At 36.5% G+C, this 21,744-nt stretch overlaps 1 protein-coding gene and 1 pseudogene across 4 annotated transcripts in view; one reads left to right on the top strand and one right to left on the bottom strand.

Annotated features, from left to right (window-relative positions):
• LOC123685246 (homeobox protein abdominal-B) overlaps positions 1–21,744 on the bottom strand; it is a 135,290-nt gene that overhangs the window by 13,375 nt on the left and 100,171 nt on the right. For all 4 annotated transcript variants that reach the window (XR_006748275.1, XM_045624896.1, XM_045624888.1 and 1 more), the window contains exons 3-4: positions 4,395–4,485; positions 451–497 (exon numbers count right to left, since the gene is read on the bottom strand). The gene's annotated coding sequence lies outside the window, so the exon portion shown is untranslated. The remainder of the gene's footprint in view (positions 1–450; positions 498–4,394; positions 4,486–21,744) is intronic.
• Positions 15,931–17,515, top strand: LOC123670786 (annotated as a pseudogene).

Raw genomic sequence — 21,744 nt, 5'->3', positions numbered from 1 at the left:
GACGTGAATCACTAGGTAAATCAGAAAGTATGCAGAAGCAGAATGTTCCATGATTTAGTGCCTATGTTCTATATAAATTATATCGAAAGGATATTATCGAAAGATTCAAATGTTGATATGTTGTTATTTTCAACTACTTCTTCGGTTTTTCAAAAACAATAGTAAAATATATCTATGATTTCTTGACATGTGTAGGATAATTGAGTATTTCAACGGTTTGAAAGTTCATTCGAAATTTCTTGAAAAAAATTACATGTAAGTATAGCGGCGCAAAAGTTCCGGATTTCACGTTTTCACAAATCATTGGTTACTTCTCATCACGATTTATACCTATCGCATTACGTAATACACCTGAAGTGTCTCTCGAAAAGTCCTTTCGAGAAAGGCATCCTGTTCCTAGTGACAACTGAACATAAACTACAAGAAAAAAAGAAGAAAAAGGATAATTACCTCGGTGAAAGCTGGCCAGAGACGTCCCAGGAAATACTCTCGAGAGCCTGCAAAGAAGAGAAAAAGAATTGTATATAACCTCGAACACAACGAGACTAAATAGTTTACACGCCATACTGCCTGCCTTTTCTCGGAGATAAAAACATGGACCGCTGTAGGATGAGAGAGAGGCTGTGTAATTCGCGCAAAGATAGAGTTGATACTATTTATACACATCTGTATTGTTGATTAAGCGTGCAAATGCGAAATTTTGCGGGAATGTACAGCTCGCTGATGTACGGAGTAGAAACCAAATCGGAATTTTCTTCACTGGTATAACTACCTGAAGTATGAAACAATCGATTACGTAAGGAAGAAAGAACTTTTCGGTGATCTGAGCAATTTCAATTTGCAATTAGTTATGACATAATAATCAGAATACAATCCAATATTTCTATACAATTCAATGTCTATTATTTTTTGACATTTCTTATGTCATTTTTGTGTATTAGAGAGACATTCGAGAAGAAAACATGCATGACATCGTTCAGTTAATGGACTCACTATTTATGTTTTGTAGACAAATCTGAAAGTTGTACAACGGCTTAGTACCTACTTGTACTCTTGTATCGTGTAAAGAAAATTCACTTTCAAATTTGCCTGCAGTACGACGAATAGTGAGTCAAATAACTGAATAATTCGTTTTTTAATTCTTCTTGAAATTTTTCTCTGTATTCACAAAAGAGCACTGTATGAGAAATGTCAAAATATACACAATGTTGGCGTTATATCTATTTTGAATTGTATAATTTCCATTGAAAAGCCCTTTAGATCGTATTTTACAAAATTATATTTCAGTTTCTGATGATATATTTTTAGTTCTTAACATTTGAAACAATTCTAAAGTATCTCTAATGACTTTTATCATATACCTCAATTAAATACCGAACTCTTTTTTGTTTTTACATCTTAAAACCATGTTATTATTCCCTAAGGTAATAATCATAACGATTTATCAATAGGTGCTCTCCTCCTTGAATATCAACATTTCTCAGATGAATTGATCAATAACATCATGCAAAAAATGAACTGACTCAGAGAGTCAATACCTGACCAATGCGTATAATTTGTGTATATGAATTGTGACAATTATTAAATATTAACTCATTACGTTACTCCCTCGCCGCTAAACTGCTCGGCTCTTAAATATTCCTCGGGAATAATAGCTAATATACGTCAGTCAATAAGTCCCGGCCAGATGGCACTGCCAGTGTTTTTTCCTAGTATCAAGTTTCAAAAGATTCTAGTCGAAATTTCAGAACACACAGATCGCGATATTGAAGGTTCAGTGACGCTACATTCGTTGTTGTTTGAAAAATAGATAAAAATGAATTTCGCGTATTGATTCAACAATGTTTTTCCATGGGAAAAAATGCTGTTCAAGAAAATCGATGGTTTGATAGGTATTATTCAGACTCTGTTCCATAGACAACAACGGTTAAAAGGTGCTCCAGGAAAAAAATTAGTGATTGTCGAGGTTGAAGACTATTTCAAAATTAAAAACGAATCTTTTTAAAGAAAAGATGCAGGAGCTAAAAGCTTGAGGAGTTTGAGGTAGATGGATCTATCTCCCTTGAAGATTACTATGTGTCGAATTATTGAGAAAAATATGTTTTTATTGGTTAGGCTTGCGACTTACTGGGTGAAGTTTTATCATTATTCTCTTGGTGTAATCTACTATATTATGTTGATATATTTCACAGTCCAAATCCTTTACCCAAGTTTAAGTTCCAATTTTCTATAAATAAACTCGATTTTCCACATAGAAATTTGCAGCTAGTCTGAACCTATCTGTTTTTTCCGCAATAGGCGATATTAAACAGCATGAAAAATATTATTTTTTGCATCATCCTCATAGACATTTCAGAAAAATATAATCTAATTTGAAAAAAAAAATGTTATTCGACATGCAAAAATTTGAAAAAACTCCGAATGATTCAAACCTTCACGTGATGAGAAAAAAAATGTATTGGGCGAACTTACAATAACGCCAATTTGCGATGAACACGTGTGTCATTTCAATTTTTGTTCCTTTGCGTTTCTAGCTAATTTGAAAGTATAAACATATTCATTTTTTCCATATAAAAGTCATTGAGAACTCAAGGCATTTGAAACAATTTTAAACCGATTGCTAATATGATAATGTGAGTAATGAATCAAAGTATTTCTCACAATGAAATACTATCGCACTAAATACATTTATTACTCACATCAAAATGATCTTTAAAGAAATTAACAGCTGATTGAGTAATCAAAACAAACACTCCCGTATATGACACTCAATTGTTCACAAATCCTCGCAACGTTAAATACCATTTTAGCGCCTCCTTTCAATGTTTCTTTTTTCAATAATAATATTTTCTTGAGAAATATTTAAGCGAATTGCAATTATCCACTCTTAATGTGATCAATGATAATCATTTAATAATTTTAGTAGATTTTAAAATTCTATCGACTAACCTACTTCATTTCATCAAAATTCAACTAAAACGAAAAAAAAAATTTCACCATCACAAACCGACAATCCGCATCGTCCCTAAGCGAGCCTATTAAACGACCATTACACAAACTGCTCGCTCGTAAATTATATCGATACTAATATGTTTCCGTTCCAAATTTACCCGACACGTACGGTCTAAATAAAAACTAAATATAGAAACAAACATCTAATCTTTTAGACAAACAACGGGTCACGTATATAGGATCGGTTCAGATCGAGCTATAGGGTGATGCGGGGGTGGGTTCCCTTAGAGATGCGTGGCCGTCTGCGATATTGCAATTTACTGCCATTCCGGATTAACCCTCCCCACCCCTTATTTTCTGACGTATGGAGGCTGATAGATGGACCAAGGAACTGGAAGAACATGGATTGCTGACCGTTCGGTAGAACAGCTTTTTTTCGGTGATATTAAGGTGAAAATACACTCACTGACAAAAAAACTCGGCCACCTAAAATTTTGCTGAAATTCGTTGTCCAAGAACTTTCTGAATTTTTCATCGTTTTCGAATGTTTCTACGCCAAATTGAAGATAAATTCTTTGCTATTAAAACAACTCCAGAAAAGTGTTCGAAAATTTTTGATAACTTATTTAAAAATTGCTTTTAGGTGGCCAAGTTTTTTGTCGGTGAGTGTATATGATATCTTTCATTACTATTTTCAATTAGCCTTCTGTTCTTTTTATACAGAAGCAATTTTTTTTGTAATTAAATCGACAAAGAAAAAGTTCATTATATATGACAATAATTTCTCAAATTGTTCCAAATTATTCTACAAGGTATATGACAACCTTCGATAGACGATAGTTGTATGAATCATTAATCCGATTCGTTTTCCTCCAGAAGTTACAAGAATTTGCAATATGGAATTTTTTTTATGATTGAATTAAAAGTAGGCCGGCAAACGAAGATACCAGTTGATATTATGACAACTAGAATATTGTCGATGGCTACTTCACACCAAGCACTAAATGATGTGTAAATTTGCAGCAAAACACTGAAAGCAGGAATACGAGAATGCAATTAACATACGTGTTTACTTCAAATTGACGTCATTATACGTTCTTCCAATCCGATTTGTTTCTCATCATATGATAAATTCAAATTATTCGGGTTTTTGAAGGCTATTTTTGTTCAGTGAATAACTTTTCGCAAATTAATGAATATCTTTCTTAATAATCTAATCATTCTAATCTATAAGGATGCCAAATATTCCTTATACTGTAAAATAACTTATCAACTCCAAAGAAACTGAGTTCACACGACTTATAGTGTCTAGGAAGGGAGATATCTGCTCAAAACTTCATGTCAAACTGAATATTCAACTGGATAGATACACATAGGTGTACGACACCCTGTTTATGTAGAATATCTCAGCAGAGCAGGGGCAAGTTAGGTTAGGTACGTACCTGTTAGTCAACTCGAAAGGGTGGTAAACTCTTTCCACGTCCCCGAACAGTTTGAAGCATTAGATTTACCACTTGCGTTGAAAATATGTGCCTGCAAAAAAAATACATGTGTTAGAAATGTGAATGTCACCATTACTTTGGTTTTTATTGTTCCAGATGGGATTATATAAATGTAAAAATTTCGATAATTATATGTTATATACTATGAGGACATTTCAAAGGATATATAGCTATTAATATAAAGAGATTCTTATCACGAGCAGAAGATGCTGGCGTTGATGAAAAATCCTTAGCCATTTTGGCCAAGTTTGGAAAAATATTTATGTGTTGGTACTCCGCACTTTTCGCCATGGTTTTATCTGTCAATTCATCAATTTGTCTTAAAGAAATCAGTTCTGCTAAACAACATTTTTCAATGCGAAAATCACTAAATGATATTTATGGAAATATTTCATTGATTTCAATGAGAATACAATGAATTGGAGAAAATAATGTATAATACTCGTACAGAAGGCTCATTCTACCACTCGTTCATTCAAAAACTCGCCACTTCGTGGCTCGTTTTTGAATTTTGAACTCGTGGAAAATATCGATGCCTTCTGCACTTGTATTATGAAGAACTATTCTGAAACTCAAGCTCAAGTAATATCAAGTAGATTGATATCAAGTCAAGCAATAAATATCAAGTCAAGCTCTAGTATGTAATTTTGAACGAGCTTGATTTTCAAGTAGTTGATTAAAATGTCAAGCTACTTGGCTTGATGAATCTCTATTAGCTTGTTTATCTGTGTAATCGACAGATCAATAGAGCCGGTAGACAGAGCATGTTGAAAATAATCATTACAAGTTGAATCACACTTTTTAGATGAACCTCTTCAAAATCGCAACATAAACCTCTGACCACTAAAAAGATAACACTTTTGGCAGCGTCTCAACTTCGTTATCTGCCTCGTAAAATTTTTCCCATCACCTTAAAAAATTCCTCCTCCTCCAAAAAACCTGAACAATACTACCAACCCCCCATATATACCGGAGTTAATCAAGATAAAACATCTCTCATCTCACCCGCTCCTCAATCACAGCGCCAGAACCACGTAAAAAAAAAGTTTTTCCCCAGCGTTCAACTTATAAATCACGTTGCTCCTAACTGGGATCCCTGTCTTGCGAATAGGTAATATCCCCGCCCCCGGGGCTCCCAAAGAAAGCGGCCGTCTGCTCCTAACGGCCCGGGGAGGGGGGGTTCCACCCTTTGGTCCCCCCGGAACCTGGGGTGTTATCGGGACAAGACTAATATAATTGATATTTGTGGTCTCTACCCCGACAAATGAAATAGTTCCGGTTCCGTCTTTATCTCTCTCTCTCGCTTTCTGCTAAAATGTCTTCATAAACTCTGATTACTTTCAACGTCAACGACGCCGTGGGACGAATAACGGTGGATCAGGGGAAAACTTTTGTTTTTCCCCTTTTAATGGACTTTTTTGTTTCTGCCGGGGTGGCTGGGAAGTATTGCCGAAGGGTGGAAGACGATTTGTGGTTTTAAAGGGAGGACAAAGGAAAACAGGAAAATTTCGACATTTTTTGAATAATTTGGCAATTTAGACACAAACAACAAAAAACTTCGAAAGAATAACGTTTTATCATGATAACTCATTGCTACGCACAGTGATAAAATCACATTTGAGTTGAATTGTTACTTGTTAATCGTTATTTGCTATTTGTTATTTGCTGCTACTGAAATGCGAAGTGGGATTGCCTATAATGTTGACATTTTTTTCGGTTTAGTACTGATATGCAATAATAATTCCTCTGAACAATTCAAACAGAAAATGATGAATGATATACGAGCGTTATAATATAGCCTTTAAGACAGAAAAGTCGTCCAAAAATAACATAAAACAAAGAAAAACTAACGCTATAATAAGTTCAAATCTTATAGCTGATGGAAATGGCTCGATTAATTTTAAGATATCAAAAAACTAATTCACGTTCGCATACAAACTACTTTATTGATTTATTGAAGTATAGTATGTAGGGATTCAACAAACCAAGTAGCTTGACATTTCAATCAACTGCTTGACTTGAAATTCAAGCTTTTGACAAATTACATACTACTTGGGTTCGACTTGACTTGATTTTAAATATTTATTGCTTGACATGATATCAAGCTACTTGATATTACTTGAGCGTCGCACGGCATATATTTCTACAATATCGTGCGCTCTTAGACTAAATAAGGAGATTCCTCGAGCGCCGATAGACTGAAGCATTCGCCAGTGTGACTTTATTAGTAGTTTTCTCACATTTCTATGAAATTTATTGGTAGATTTTGGTAGTTTCAGAAATATCTTTCCAAACTTTACCAAAATGACCAAGGATTTTTTATCAACGCCAGCATCTTCAGCTCCTGTTGAAAGACAATTTTCCAGAGCTGCTCTTACATTTACAAAAATCCGCAATAGGTTAGGCGACAAATCTATATGATGCCTCATGTGTCTTAGATCCTGGATGGAAAATTGTGAAATCAAGCAAAGCCTGGGGGTTTCTCAATATCGAGAAACTTAATTTTTTCATTATTTCTGCTTTTATGATGATCTATAGTGATTTAACTTATGTTTCTATTTCAAAAAAGTTGATATTTTCGGTCCTTCTATACTGCAACGATTTTGCACGTTTCATTCCATGTTACGCTACTGGAATTTCCGAAGACGCGGTAATTTGTCAATTCATCGGAGCGCGGATGCGCGGATCTGGAGAGAATCTTCTGAGAGATTTTCAATAGTTGTCGAGACTTCAGCAAGAATACGTACCTAAGATTTAGATTTCAGTCATTATTAATTCAATTTGGGATTTGGAATCTAATTTATCCTTTATTAAGTTTAAAAAATAGGAGTGTTTTTTGCGAGGTTCCTTCTCATTTCATAATTTTTTTATTGATGTGACACTACACAATAAAACTGCTAAGAATCAAGTTGTTTGAAATGATTCAAGTACTTGATAAATAAATACTTGACTTAAGATTGAAAAACTATTACTTGACTTGAAATCAAGTACAAGTACAAGCTCAAGCCAAGTAGCTTGAATATCAAGTCAAACCGTGAATTCCTATTTACTATTATTAAATTTTCCATCTTCAATTTCTGCGATTGCTTAGGTCTCTCCAAACCCCCTAAAGCCCCTCGTACACGTCCACACTCGAAACGTTTTCTTCTTTTTTCGGGCGAAATTCAATTTCTGACTGCGCCAGTCGCAGCAGTAAGCGACCGGCCTAACGAATAACAATAAAACCAGGGTCCTCTCTTTCTCTCTCTCTCACTCTCCGACAGATATGAGTAATTTATACCGTGATTGCGACTTGGTAACGTAATTCGATTTGACAACCTCCGCCGGTTTTCCAGAAGAGCGCTATCTCGCCTTGCCGAGTTGCTCGAATCCGTCCGGTGCGGCCCGGTTGGGCCAGAGATATGTGTGAATGAGAGGACTTTGAACCGAGGTGGGGCACGAGAGGGGAAAAAAGGTCGGATTCTTGACGGGTTTATCATGAAATGACGACCCGTCGAACGTCTGGTTCATCTTGTTGTTGGGTGCTCGAGTTGATATGTATGGTGGTTTTTTCGACGATTGAAGAGAAACGGATGAGAACTGAGGTTTCTGGATTAATTCATTTTTGTCGTCCTTCTAACATGCGCAAGGTGTACAACTTTGCTTCCGCCGTTTTTTTCCGAAATTCGAGGCTTTATTGTAAAAAACTGGATATACATTTATGATTCAAAGTGTTGTCCATCGCTGACCACTAATTTCTCTAATCTTTCGAGCAGCGTACGAATCCAGCGTTGAAAAAATTGGTCATCTTTCGAAGCGATCCACGAATCGATACAATTTTCTACTTCTTCATAAGACCGGAAGTACCGGTCAGGCAGGCTGTGTGCCATAGAGGAAGCAACGTCAGGAAATACGGCGGGTGGTGTAGGACTTCCCATTCCAAGTATGTCTTGACCACATTTGCAAAATGAGGTCGGGCATGGCCATGCTGTTAAATCACTTTATCATGTCTCTCGTTTGTCTTTCAACGCTCGGCTTAAACGCATTAATTGCATTTGATAACGATCACCTGTGATTGTTTCAGTCGGTTTTACCAACTCATAATACACTCTCCGAGCTTGTCCCACCAAATACAGAGTATGGCATTGGAACCGTGAATATTCGGTTTGGCCGTCGACGTGGAAGCATGGCCGGGATATCGCCATGATTTTCTGCGCTTGGAATTATCGTAATGAACCCATTTCTTCTCTTCAGTCACAATGCGATGCAGAAATCCCTTCCGTCTTTTCCTAGCAAGCAGCTGTTCTCAAGCAAACAAACGCTGTTCAACATATTTCGGCTTCAACTCGTATGGCACCCAATTTGCTTAGTTTCTGAATCATTCCCATGACTTTCAGGCGTTTTGATATTGCCTATTGCGTCACTCCCAATGATACTGCCAATTCTTGTTGCGTTTGACACGAGTGTTGATCAAGAAATGCCTCCAATTATGCATATTTGAAAACCTTCACTCTTCCAACACTATGCTGGTCTTCTACGTTGAAATCGCCCTTCTTGAAGAGTTGAAATCACTCTTCTTCCACTAATAGTAGCCTCACCATATCATATGATGTGACTTAAAACGTTAAGACAGTATTTCATGAATCAATTTTTTCATTTGTTGAAAACTGCTTTGCTTATTTCGTACTGATTGCTTACGATATCATTCCTCATTGATTATTTGAACGCAAAATGTCCTTCTTGCATGATTTGGTGCCGGCATAAAATGGCATATATCGAAAGGGGAAAAATTGAACCTTTCAAGAATGCCGTTATTATTCTTATATGCTCTTTGGCTTCCTCAAAAAAAAAAAAAAATTGATCAGAAAAGGTGGAATGTTAAATATATTGAAGCATTCACTCACTTATCATAGGAGTTGTGATTCAATATTTAGTCCACACTGAACTTGAAAATTTCATATGATTAATTCTAAGTTAAACTAAGTTAAAAGTCTAAATTGCATAATAATGATTGAAAAAACCAATTGAAGTAGGGAGTGCCTACTGCAAAACGTCGAAAACTTCAATGCTTTGAACATAGGTACATATGACTATGAGACACCTATACAAGAAATATGCCATTTCACACAATTCAAGGAAAATTACCTCCTAAGCGAATTATTGCCAGAAAGACAAAATATTCCTTATCTATTGGCTGATATAAAATGATAGTGTCACATGTTCAATTGTCGGCCGTTCATCAGAAAAAAGAAAAGTAGCGACCCAAGTTTAGACCCATGAAACATCCCAAAATTTAAAAATTGTAGGCAGGAAGTAGCACGTTTCGAGCACCAATTCAACATCGAGATGAACAATGAATTACAGCTGTGTCGGCTTAAACGTTTGTCCCCCCCCCCCCCTTTGGTGAGGCAACAAAGTAACGAGCTTCTACCCCACATCACATCGTCGCTGAACAGATTTGCCTCCAAGACGTCGTCGTCGTCGGCAAACTGCCGACGTCAGCTCGGCATCCATTTGTATTTACATAGTTTTACTGTTCTTCTCCGGTGAATTATAGAAATAAATTTAATTTATGGAGGCGCGCTCGCGTATTATTATGCCTTATTCCTAGTTTCGTTCGCGGCGCGGCGTCCCCAATAAAAAAATCAATTTTCCGAATGGCCGTATTACCATATATACAATTCCGGGAGAGTGGTGGGACGGCCCAGACCCGTGTGCGGAGGCACGGGCGCAAACCCCCGGAGGGATGCTGTGATTCCGGGGATGATCGCGTATAGCGAGAGCGCGCGTTTGTTGGATGTTGTTTTCGAAGATGCAATTTCCGAAATCGATATCTCCCCGTTTTTAGATCTAATAAATCCGGAAGGGATAATCAACGTATGAATATGTGGCGTTTTCCGAGGGAGGGGGTTGCCTAGCCGAATTGGGGGACGTTTTCCGGGTTAGAATGAAGTTATAAGGGTTGCCAATTTCAACTAAATAAGGTTTATGAAATATACAGGGTTTGCCTGAATAGGAAGTACAAACGGAAATGCAATATTCCTCCGTTCATTTTAGGGAAAAAAAGTCCTATATACCTGGGTCCAAAAACGCTTTGTTTTCGAGAAACACAATGTCAACTTTTAATTTTTCTAAAGTTTTTTCTTATAGCACCTTCCCTTCCCAAGATATTCTACTTGAATTTGACTAAGATATTACAATTTCATATTCATCATGTGCTAATTTACGATCCATTTGAAGAAAATATTTGAAATAATTATCTAGCAATCCTCAGGAAAATCCAAGTTTTTATACAAATACCTAAGCTCATTGTAGGTACGATCTCATATATTTCGACTACCACCGGTGTTACATAAGATTGGAGTAGTCAATCAAACACTTATTCAAGGAGCGAATCAATACTAAGTACACAGTGAACTCGGAATATGATTCATATTTTAATTTCTCTCCTAACGATTGTAATAAACGCTCCTAAGTTAAAAGTCCAAATTGCTTAATACTGAAAAAAAAAACAACTGAACTAGAGAGTAGGTACCTACTTCAAAACGCCGATAACTTCAATGCTTTGAACATAGGTACTATGAGTATGAAACATCTATAGAAAAAACATGTAATTTCACATTATTCAAGAAAAAATAACTCCTAAACGAAGCATTGCCAAAAAGACAAAATATTCCTAATCTATTGGCTGATATAGAATGATAGTGTTACATGTTAGATTGTCTGCCGTTTATCAGGAAGATGGAGAAGAGTAGCGACCCAAGTTTAGACCCATGAAACATCCCAAAATTCAAAAATTAAAGACAAGAAGTAGCACATGTTGAGCATCAATTCAAGTTAGTTAAGCTGTGATCATCAAATTAATAATAATTAAATAGTTATTTATAATACAAGTGCGGAAGGCATTGATATTCTTCCACGAGTTCAAAATTCAAAAACGAGCCACGAAGTGGCGAGTTTTGGAATGAACAAGTGGTAGAATGAGCCTTCTGTACGAGTATTATACATTATTTTCTGTAATTCATTGCATTTTCATTGAAATTAATGAAATATTTCCATAAATATATTTTAGTGATTTTTGCTTTGAAAATTGTTGGTTGGCAGAACTGATTTCTTTAAGGCAAATTGATGAATTGACAGCTAAAGCCGTGGCGGAAAGTTCGGAGTACCAACATAGAATAATAAAATATAACCATGAAAACTGTGCGTTTCTGATATATTCTCGCACGATTTTGTTCTACAAGATGTGGAAGAATGAACGGAATAACCACAGAATTAGAGAAATAATTATACACTCAAGTTCTGAGGAGATATATCCTTCTTTTTCAATAAAGATTGTTGACTCGGTTTTTTTTTTAGTAGTTAATAGGCTTTATCACAGTGTGAAGAATATTGGCCCATTTATGCAATCCTCCTAGATAAGATTCTCAAGAAAGATATACATTAATTCGCAGAACAAAGGATGGCTTAAAAAAAAATCGCATCATGAATTGGAATAACTTAAGAAGTCGTCAAATGAAAGCAAACTGAACCAAAAGTGGACTTAAATTCAATGAAAGAGTTCATTGTGATCATGAATTCAGCATCATGTTGCAAAGATGGACAGAAACATTAATACAATGAAAAGTCGTTCAACATATTGATAAACAATTCTCTTTGTATCAAGGAGTATCAAGGAATAACTTCCATCAAACAATGTTTGGTTCATTATTCGGTTGGTTGTAGTTTGTATCAATAATGTAGGTATTACTGTTCTTCTATTCAATGAATATCTCATCGTAACAACTCTACATTAATTTGACAATCATGATATTGATGAAGTAACAGAGATTAGAATTTGATCAAAAAATATTATTCAACGAGAAAATGTTGGATGAAGTATGCCTACTAGACATGAAGTTAACAATTGGGAATTATGAAAAGATTGACTGAATTAATAAGCAGCAATTTCATAGGAATAATCCATCTACTGCTCGAGTGGCTGAATAGAATTGATGTTTTCCTTTGAAATTAATCCTTTTGAGGTATGTCGTATCTCAAACTTCATGCAAAATTCCATAACTAATTCGATTGATAAGATGAATAATCCGAGGATTCACTTATACTCCAATATTACTGAAAAACATATCGAAGTAATCCTATCATAAAAGCCAATCAGCGATGAGCGAACTCAGTACCTGGATGGATGACCACCAAGTAACACCTCACTCGTTATCAAAATTTTCACGAAGGAATTTCAGAGTAATTTAGCGAATTTTTCAAGTCTCCATTCCTATCTCAGAGGTGAACAATCTTGCATCCGCCCTCGGGCTGTAATATACAATGAAAGCCAGCGCGCGAGAAAGAGGCACACATCATGCATCCACCTGCCTCGCTTCGTGTTTCGATTCCGAGAAGAAAGACTCCATTTCCTGGCTGGTGTGTAACAGCGAGCCGCGCAGAGGAAGCCCTTCTATATACGTTCTTTCCATAAACCGGGAAACGTCGTACGGCGCGGCATCCTACACGAAATCCTCAACGATCTCCCCAAATCCCCGCTTTGCATTCAGGCGACGTACGAGCGTTGGAAAAAGCGGGTGCGGGATTCAAGAAGACCCCCCCGAGATACCCGCCCGGAATCTTTAAAACGTCCAATTTAGACGGAGGATCCGATGGCACGATCGAATTCAGACGGAACAATGGGGTGTGATATTGCATTTACTACTGTTCGTTTCCTGGCTATAGTCATTTATACGATATAGGAAAATGTACGTTGATTTTGAGAATCGGTTGTATGATTACTTTTCAGAATAACGACTTTTAATGATATTTTTAAGCGATCCCTCGCCAAATAGATCATTTCGTCAAGATTATCTTCACTTACTCTGAATCAGAAGTGCAGGTACGAGTATTGAATGAGAAATTTCATTGTATATTGATGAGTTCAGTCGTCATTTACCAACCGATGACCAGAAACATTAATTCAATGAAAAGTCGTTCATCATATTCAGGAATTTGTTTCATTGTATCAATGAACGACTTTCATTGAATCAATGAACTGTTCATTGATACAATGTTCGGTTCATTATTTGATCGGATGTATATTGTATCTATAATGTATTACTGTTAATTGAAATTGTCCGAAGCTGTAATGAAAAAAGTTCTTTTATACAATGAATATGTCATCAAAACAAAGAAACACTCAACATCAATTCGTGATATTGATGAACAGGGATTCATAATACCAATGAATACGTTAAGGAATGAAATTTCATTATATTTTTGTTGGAAAAGTACATTGTATCAATGATATCAAGTTGATGATTGCCATTTTTCAATAAGAAGAACAAGGTAACATCAATTTCCGAATATTGATGAACAAAATATCAATGAATGATTAACAGAACATTAATACACAGAAAAGTCGTTCATCATATTGATGAATTGTATCAAGTAACAACTTTCATAAAACCAATGAAATGTTTATTATAATGTTCGGTTCATTATTCTATCTGTTGCATTTGTATCAATTATGTATTACCATTCGTTAAAATTTTCCAAAACAGTTAATGTAAGACTTTATAGGTACATCGAATCAAAAAGATTCTTGTATCCAATGAATATTTCATCGAAACAAAAAACACTAAACATCAATTAGGTACAGAATCCTGATATTCAACAGGGATTCATAATATCAATGAATAAAAGTATACGTTAGGGAATGAAATTTCATTATATTGATGAAAAATATAAGCATTGTATCAATGAAATCAAGTTGATGATTGCCATTCATGAACATTTTTTTTCAGTTTAGTATTCTGTGGTGGCGGCTTTTTCAAAGCACGATTACTCTGAAACGGAACAACCTAGAACTGAAATTTTCAATCGGTTATATCCGACTAGGGGTTGTTAAATTTGGCAGTTCGAAATTTAGTTTTCGTGATGAATTTCGCATTTAGATGTGAAATAACCTCATCAGGAGTCTTGCAGAATTTCATCATGTTGATAGGGTAATCCAACCAGAGACAATTAAAGGGAAACATACTGGAAAAAAAGGGTCAATATTTCAATCATGAATGTTTAAAACATCTTGCGAATATTTTGGTTTATTATTTATCAGAACCTATACAGAAAACTCAGACACAATATCGAGCAGAAAAATATTTCAGAATCTGTGTAGAACGGCACAACTGTAGCAACTAAACTTTCTTCGTTTGATACCTGCAGATATCGATTCATAATCCGAATAAATTTATTCCATCCACAAAAAAATTCCCCAACCCAAAGACCAAAACCGCATTCGCATTCATAACTTTGATAAGTTATCGCAATGACGGCTCCACGTATACTCGATAGACCTCTCTGCGTCCACAACAATGCTTGCATATTCAACGGTATGTATTTCACAGGCGGAACAATCGCGTTGGTTAAAACTTAAAACCACATCGAGTGTACACGAGTTCCTTTACATGAGCGGTTTGCAATCGGCATCATCGGCATTCGGTCGACGTTACAGCTTCAGCTTTTAGCGGTGTCCAAATTTGGTATGTCGATTATCTGTCCGCGGATGCAGATGTTTAGGTACGTGAGAGATACGTGCGGAATTTTTCCTTTTGCGGTTTCAAAACGTCTTTGCCGCGGGGGGAGACAGGGGGGCAGGAATGAAGATGGTAACTTAATATTGCTTTTGAAGAAGGAGACGGTCCCACAGAATTCGTAATCTCTTTGATGTACCTATTAGCATTGGAATGATCTTGGGGAAGTCTTTGGTATGTGGTTGGGAAGAGTTTTATGGATGGAAGGATCATGCTGATTTTGGTTTGAAGATAGAAGGTTGTCCAGTAGGAATTATTTGAAATGGTGCATTATTTTTTGGCGTTTCTTATGTCATTTGTGTTAAATAGGTTCTGCCATTAAATCGTGTAAAGGTATGCGCTACGACAACGTTTAGAAATTGTGAAATTGTTTCATCAAAATCGGTACTCATTTGTGAATACAGAGAGAAATTTAAGAATTCATTATTCAGTCGATTCACCTTTCTTCCTATTTTAGACGAATTACAAATTATTGTACATAAATCTTACAAAGAAAATTCATATTCAAATTTGTACACAATACGAAGAATAGTGAGCCGATTAACTGACTCGATTCTTTCTAAATTCCTCTCAGTATTCACAAATACTGCATCTCTGACTGTAAACATCACCAACAAACTTCGAATAACACTGGGAGCTATCGAGTGTGCCATGAAGTCGAAGAAGTATTTGCCAGGAATGCCTGATTGAAGTGGAGCTGGAGAAGACATATCTCCAGAGCTCAAGGAAATAAGTGGACTCAACATCTGTTAGAGTGGAGATCGAAAATACAAAAACAGAGTAGATGCATACCACCGAGACCCTGATGGATGGACGATATAACCGACCAAGTTGGAAAAAAGAGGATTTGAGGAGCTCAGGACAGAAAAATGTGGAATACAAGAGGTGAGGCCAGCAGTGCACTATGAGAGGCTGCTAAGATTATGATGATTCACAAATAAGCACCGATGTTAGAGGAAGGTTCATTTAGAAACCGAACTGCTGATTTTGTGATGATGTTCTTATTTGGTGCCACATGATTATATTTGCATTCTTTGTTAATCTATTATTCCTTGGTCAAGCATTTACCATTATGTTGGTGTATGTTTGGGCTGAAAGAAATCCATATTTACGAATCAATTTCTTCGGATTACTAAATTTTCAAGCCCCTTATATGCCTTGGGTTCTACTTGGATTCTCTTTATTGTTAGGTAACGAAGTTTATGTTGATTTGACTGGAATTGCAGTTGGACATATTCATTTCTTCTTGGAGGATGTTTTTCCTAATCAACAAGGAGGTTTTAAAATTTCGAAAACTCCCATGTTTTTGAAGATGTTGGTTGATCCTCATCCAGAAGATCCAGATTATGAACCTCTTCCAGAAGAGAAACCAGGTGGATTTGAATGGGGAAATAGACAAAACCCCAATGAAAATCAAGAAAATGATGATTTTCTTAATGTAACTTGTAAAATACAACCTCGTTTATACCAAAGCGCCAATAATCCATCCAGAACACTCCCAACATACACCCACCCATACATAATTCAGCAAGATCATCCAGGCCATCGACCCATAACGAAGAAGAAGAAAAAGCCGTCTCGTGATCTACTCGATGAGGGGGGGGTGAAGAGTGTGTTATCGCCTCGGATAGTGCGGGATCGTCGACGTGTTGTTCCTTTTGCCGTATTTTCCCGGGAAAGCTGAAAGCTGCCGAGCCGGGCGCGTGCAAATGGGCAAAGGCACTTAGCGGGAGATCTGGCCGCGCGTTTTTTACGATTGAATCTCATTCTTCGGGCCGCCAGACTCGGAATATTAAATTGTACGAATCGGGGCGTTGGAGATGGAAGGTTTTAGATTGGAATTGAGACTTTGGCGTTATAACTTCAAATCGAATTAGATTTGGTGCAGGGGTCGACTGGGTCGAAAGCAGTCTTCTAGAACTGCGACCACTAGGTTATTTTGTCTTTACCATCCCTGACAATTTGTTCTGTACAAATGACTTGCCCATAAGTGTGCTTTTCAGGCTGGTCAACTCTAAATATTCGTAGGTACTCAGCTGTTTTTGTGGATTTCTTTCAGTAATAAAATTCAGATGATTATCCATCTTTTCAAGGAATATTCCATTGTTTGCAGAGGGTAGCTTGTAAATACCTACTTAATACTGTATTCAGTTTATGTATTTCAATTGCACTACATTCAAAGTTGATATTTGATATCCAACAATTGGAACAACCAACCCAAACGTCTTCAAATCCTCCTCAGCATCCTCCACCCCCTTCCCTATCCTACCCATCTGGACCCGTTCTCTCATCAAGCGCACCGTCGCCCAAAGCGTCAGACCGGTACATTACAGCCTCCATTCTAGCCGTAAAACGCCGCCGTTGTGCCAATTCGGCGTCGGAATGGTGGACCCGGCGTCGTTTTCGACTATGCCCGAGCGAGCACGCTTGGCGTTATCTCGCGCTGATGCTGATGACTCGAGGGGGGTGAGAAAGAGGGATCTCGCCATCAGCGAGAAAGGGATTTAGGTACTTTTTTTGTGCCGGGTCTTTCGCTCCATATCTGGAGATTGAGGATGGAGAAAGGATTGTGGGGGAGGTGGAGTTTAAGCTGTTCGGGTGAGAAAGTTGAAGAAAGGGGTATCAATAAGGGTGCAAGAAGCTGAGGTTCAAGTCGGGTATAAAATTGTGTGTCGCTACCTGAAATGATTAGATTATACTTGTCTATGTTCAATACCACGCAATAGCAGAATTCAATATTCTGATTCGATTATTTGAGCTCAAATAAAAAAAAATGTTAAAAAATGAACGAGTAGTTCCCCTGAAATATAAGCGGATGAACAGGAAGAAGTGCATGTAGCACACTTTTGCAGCTTGGTGAAAGAGTTGAAAAAACCGAAATATATGCAAAAAAAAGCGTTTTGAAAAGACGAATTTATTCACAAAGCAGAAATGGTTTGTATCAAAGCTTGAAATTAGCGTACATAACTTATTGGCCAACTGAAAAAACAATAAATCTGGTAATCATAATATTTTCTTATCTCTAATTATAGACATCAATCATAGACACTTGCAAAATAGTACACGTCTGCAAATACATTGTATCTAATATGTAATATCAAGTAGAGAATTGAAAATACGTTGAATAATTAGAAGAGCTTTTTATATGCTGATTGTTTCTGCGACAGTTACTATCATGATAGGACTATCGTGATAGTACTATCACCGTGGAGAATGGACCAATTTCAATGGTTAAATATAGCTTCAAAATGAAGAAGTGGTAGAGATAAATATCACTTGTATTGAATTCAAATAATGTGATTTTAAGATTTATTTCTCCAGGGAAAAACAATGTCTTAGATTTGAGGAATTGGTTGAAAACAATGATTCAACTAAAAAAAAAAGGAAGTGATGAATCCAGATTCGGTTTTTTTTTACACATTGAATAAGTCTAAGTGATAATGGGACGGAGATGAATCCTTTTAAATTATCCTCCACAGACTCTAGTGGGACCAGAATGGAATGAAATAGTTATTTATGCAACAAGTGCAAAAAGTGAATGTTTATTGCACTCAACGTCGAGTGCAATAAACAATTTTTGCACGAGTTGCATACAACATTTTTTCTACGTTCATGTAAAAAGCAAAAAATGATTTATTGAGGTGCGGCACTAGGTGTAGGAAAATGGAAAGCGCAACTTGAATACTTTATTATTAATATCGATTTGGATTGAAACAGGAACTAATGCGTTACGAACAATTTAACTCAAACTTTATTTTTACCCTCAATGTTGAAAGTGAATGAACAATTGGTGCAAATTTTTAATATAAATATTTCGTAGTGAAGTACTTTTTAAATCCACTTCTTGATTTGTTACTGCTGTAAACGTACTAGTACTTGGTAACTGTACATCGTTATTTCCTCCAGGCTGAAATATTTGTTTTGCAACACTGAGTTTGTTTGCATGTGATAAGTATCCCTCTGCTACTGTCGACGATTTCCATCAGCACGTTGAAGTAGAATGACAGATGAGTGCAATAAAAACTTTATTGCACTAGTGCAATAAAGAACTTCTTTGTCCACCAAATATACCTAGTTCAATGAAGTTTTGCTTTTTGCATGAATGTAGAAAAACGATATTTGATAGAAATCGCAATTGTTGGAATAGTTGGTTACTATGGAAATATATATGTCCATGATTATTTTAGTTTGACAACTTATGAAATATCTGACAGTTTTTTGGAAAAATATCGAATACTTATTTTATGGACAATGATGACGACTTAGAAGTACCTACTCCTCCAGAAATAAGGAAGGTGGCAAAAAATATTGATCGTCAGAAAATGTCGAATGTTTTATTCGCATTGAGAATAATAACTTTGCTGCCTAGGCAGGAAAAGTAATACTTTGCTGATTGATATATGTCTGCAAAATCAATATTTGCTGTCAATCGGAGAAAAAAAATATCTATCAGGACATCATTCATTTCTAAAGCCTCAGCTCCACACCGCGTTCGCATGAACGAACGGTTTATCTACTCCTATAAATTTCCACCCACACCATAGACCCCAGAAACGCAAAGTCCGCGACCTATAACCCAACCCACTCTGAAAACCATTTTCGACGCGATAAGCTCAGAAAATACCGATTGCACGGACTGCCGTCTACACTCACCATAAAGCCCCGTCGGCACTACAATGGCCAAACCGGGATTCAATGCCCCTCAATGCGCTCAGAGAGAGCAGCCGTGGCGATAAGCCGGCGAGAAAATGGGAATTCAATAAGGAAGTGTACGATGGCGTTTCAGCCTTCTCTCCGCTGCCCGGGGCGTACGTCGTGGCCGCTTCGAACCCATGATTTGCGCCCGTTTGTTGCGCCGTCCGCGACGCGGTATCGTAATTTATGGACGCGGAATAAATTGGCCGCGGGAACAACGAGCGCCCAGAGGCACTTCGCACGGCCGGCTAATGTCGATTTATCGATTGCGAAACGGAATTCTTGTTGGGCTGCATGGCGTACAGGTGCGGAGGTTCTACTTGTTTGAGGAGAATAGTTGAAACGTACTTGTTAGGGATTCACGGCTTTGCTTGATTTTCAAGCTACTTATACTACTACGATATAGAAATCGGTTATTGTGTGGAGGACTTTATAATGTGTTTTCCAATAGGAGTATTTCATTTTGAATAACCCCCCATCTGGCCCTCTGTCACTTTTGACATTTGACGAGTAAAAACAACGCTTTGAAATTGTTTAAATTTACTACAACAATGGTGAAACTTTTGCAATCCCAGTTCGCAAAACTAAAGCACTTTTGGGTCGACGTTAGGGATTCACGGCTTGGCTTGATTTTCAAACTACTTGGCTTGAGCTTAACTTGATTTCAAATCAAGCTCAAGTCAAGAAGAAGTTCTTCAGTGTCAAGTCAAGTATTTATTTATCAAGTACTTGAATCATATCAAGCTACTTGATTTTTAGCAGTTTTATTTTGTAGAGTCACATCAATAAAAAAATGATGAAATGAGAAGGAACCTTGCAAAAAACACTTTTATTTATTGAACTTATTGTAAAGCTATAGCAGAACCGAAAATATCTACTTTTTTGAAATAGAAACATAAATTAAATCACTATAAATCATAACAAAATTTTAAAAAATGGTTTAATATTGAGAAATCTCCAGGAAATGTTTGATTTCATAATTTTCCATCTAGGATATAAGGCACATGAGGCATCTTATAGATTTGTCGCCTAACTTATTGCGGGTTTTTGTAACTGTAAGAGCAGCTCTAGAAAATTGTCTTTCAACAAGAGCTGAAGATGCTGGCGTTGATAAAAAATCATTGGCCATTTTGGCCAAGTTTGAGAATATATTTCCGAAACTGCCAAAATCTACCAATAGATTTCAGAGTTATGTGAGAAATCTAGTAATAAAGTCACACTGGTGAATGCTTCAGTCTCTCGGCGCTCGAGGAATCGCCTAATTTAGTCTAAGCGCGCACGAAATTGCAGAAATATATGCCGTGCAACGCGTGCATATCAAGCTCAAGTTATATCAAGGAACTTGATATCAAGTCAAACAAAAAAACATCAAAAATTAAGTCGAGTCAAGCTCAAGTATGTAAATTTTCACGAGCTCAAGTAGTTGGTTAAAATGCCAAGCTCCTTTGTTTGATGAATCCCTCATTATTGTGAGTACAATCGATAGAATAAAGAATCGAACATTGTAATAATGAACATTTCATTGATTTAATGGAAGTTGTTCCTTGATATAATGAAAAAATTCATCGATATGATGAACGACTTTCCATTATATTAATGTTTCTGTTCATCGGTTGAAAAATGATGAATGAATTCATTAAAACAATCGAATTATACATTCAATTGATGTACACCCTTAGTGCAGTGTAGCAATCCAAATAAGGTTGATTAATTATCGAAATAAGAATACGAACAAAAAAAATAATTCTTCGAATATTTATTATTTTCGAGCTTCATGTTTCCTTATTAGGAATTTTGAAGTGACCAGTGTATTTCAATAATATTTTTTTTATTTTCCGCTCTCAACATCCCTAAAGAGGTATTCCAGCCTACCAAATCCCGTCACACTTCGAATGTCAACCGAATTTTTCCCACATTCAAATAGACCAACATGTCTCTCCCCCTACCACCGTCCAAAATCTCTTTAAGCAAACGGCCCTATCAAAATCACGACTTCATTACAAAACGCGAACAAATTATGATTTACGGCCGTCGTAAAATTC

The sequence above is a fragment of the Harmonia axyridis genome, chromosome 1 (genome assembly GCF_914767665.1).
Source record: "Harmonia axyridis chromosome 1, icHarAxyr1.1, whole genome shotgun sequence".
In the NCBI taxonomy this organism is placed as follows: domain Eukaryota; kingdom Metazoa; phylum Arthropoda; class Insecta; order Coleoptera; family Coccinellidae; genus Harmonia; species Harmonia axyridis.
Note: the sequence above shows the minus strand (reverse complement) of the source record. Positions and strands in the feature narration are given on the sequence as shown.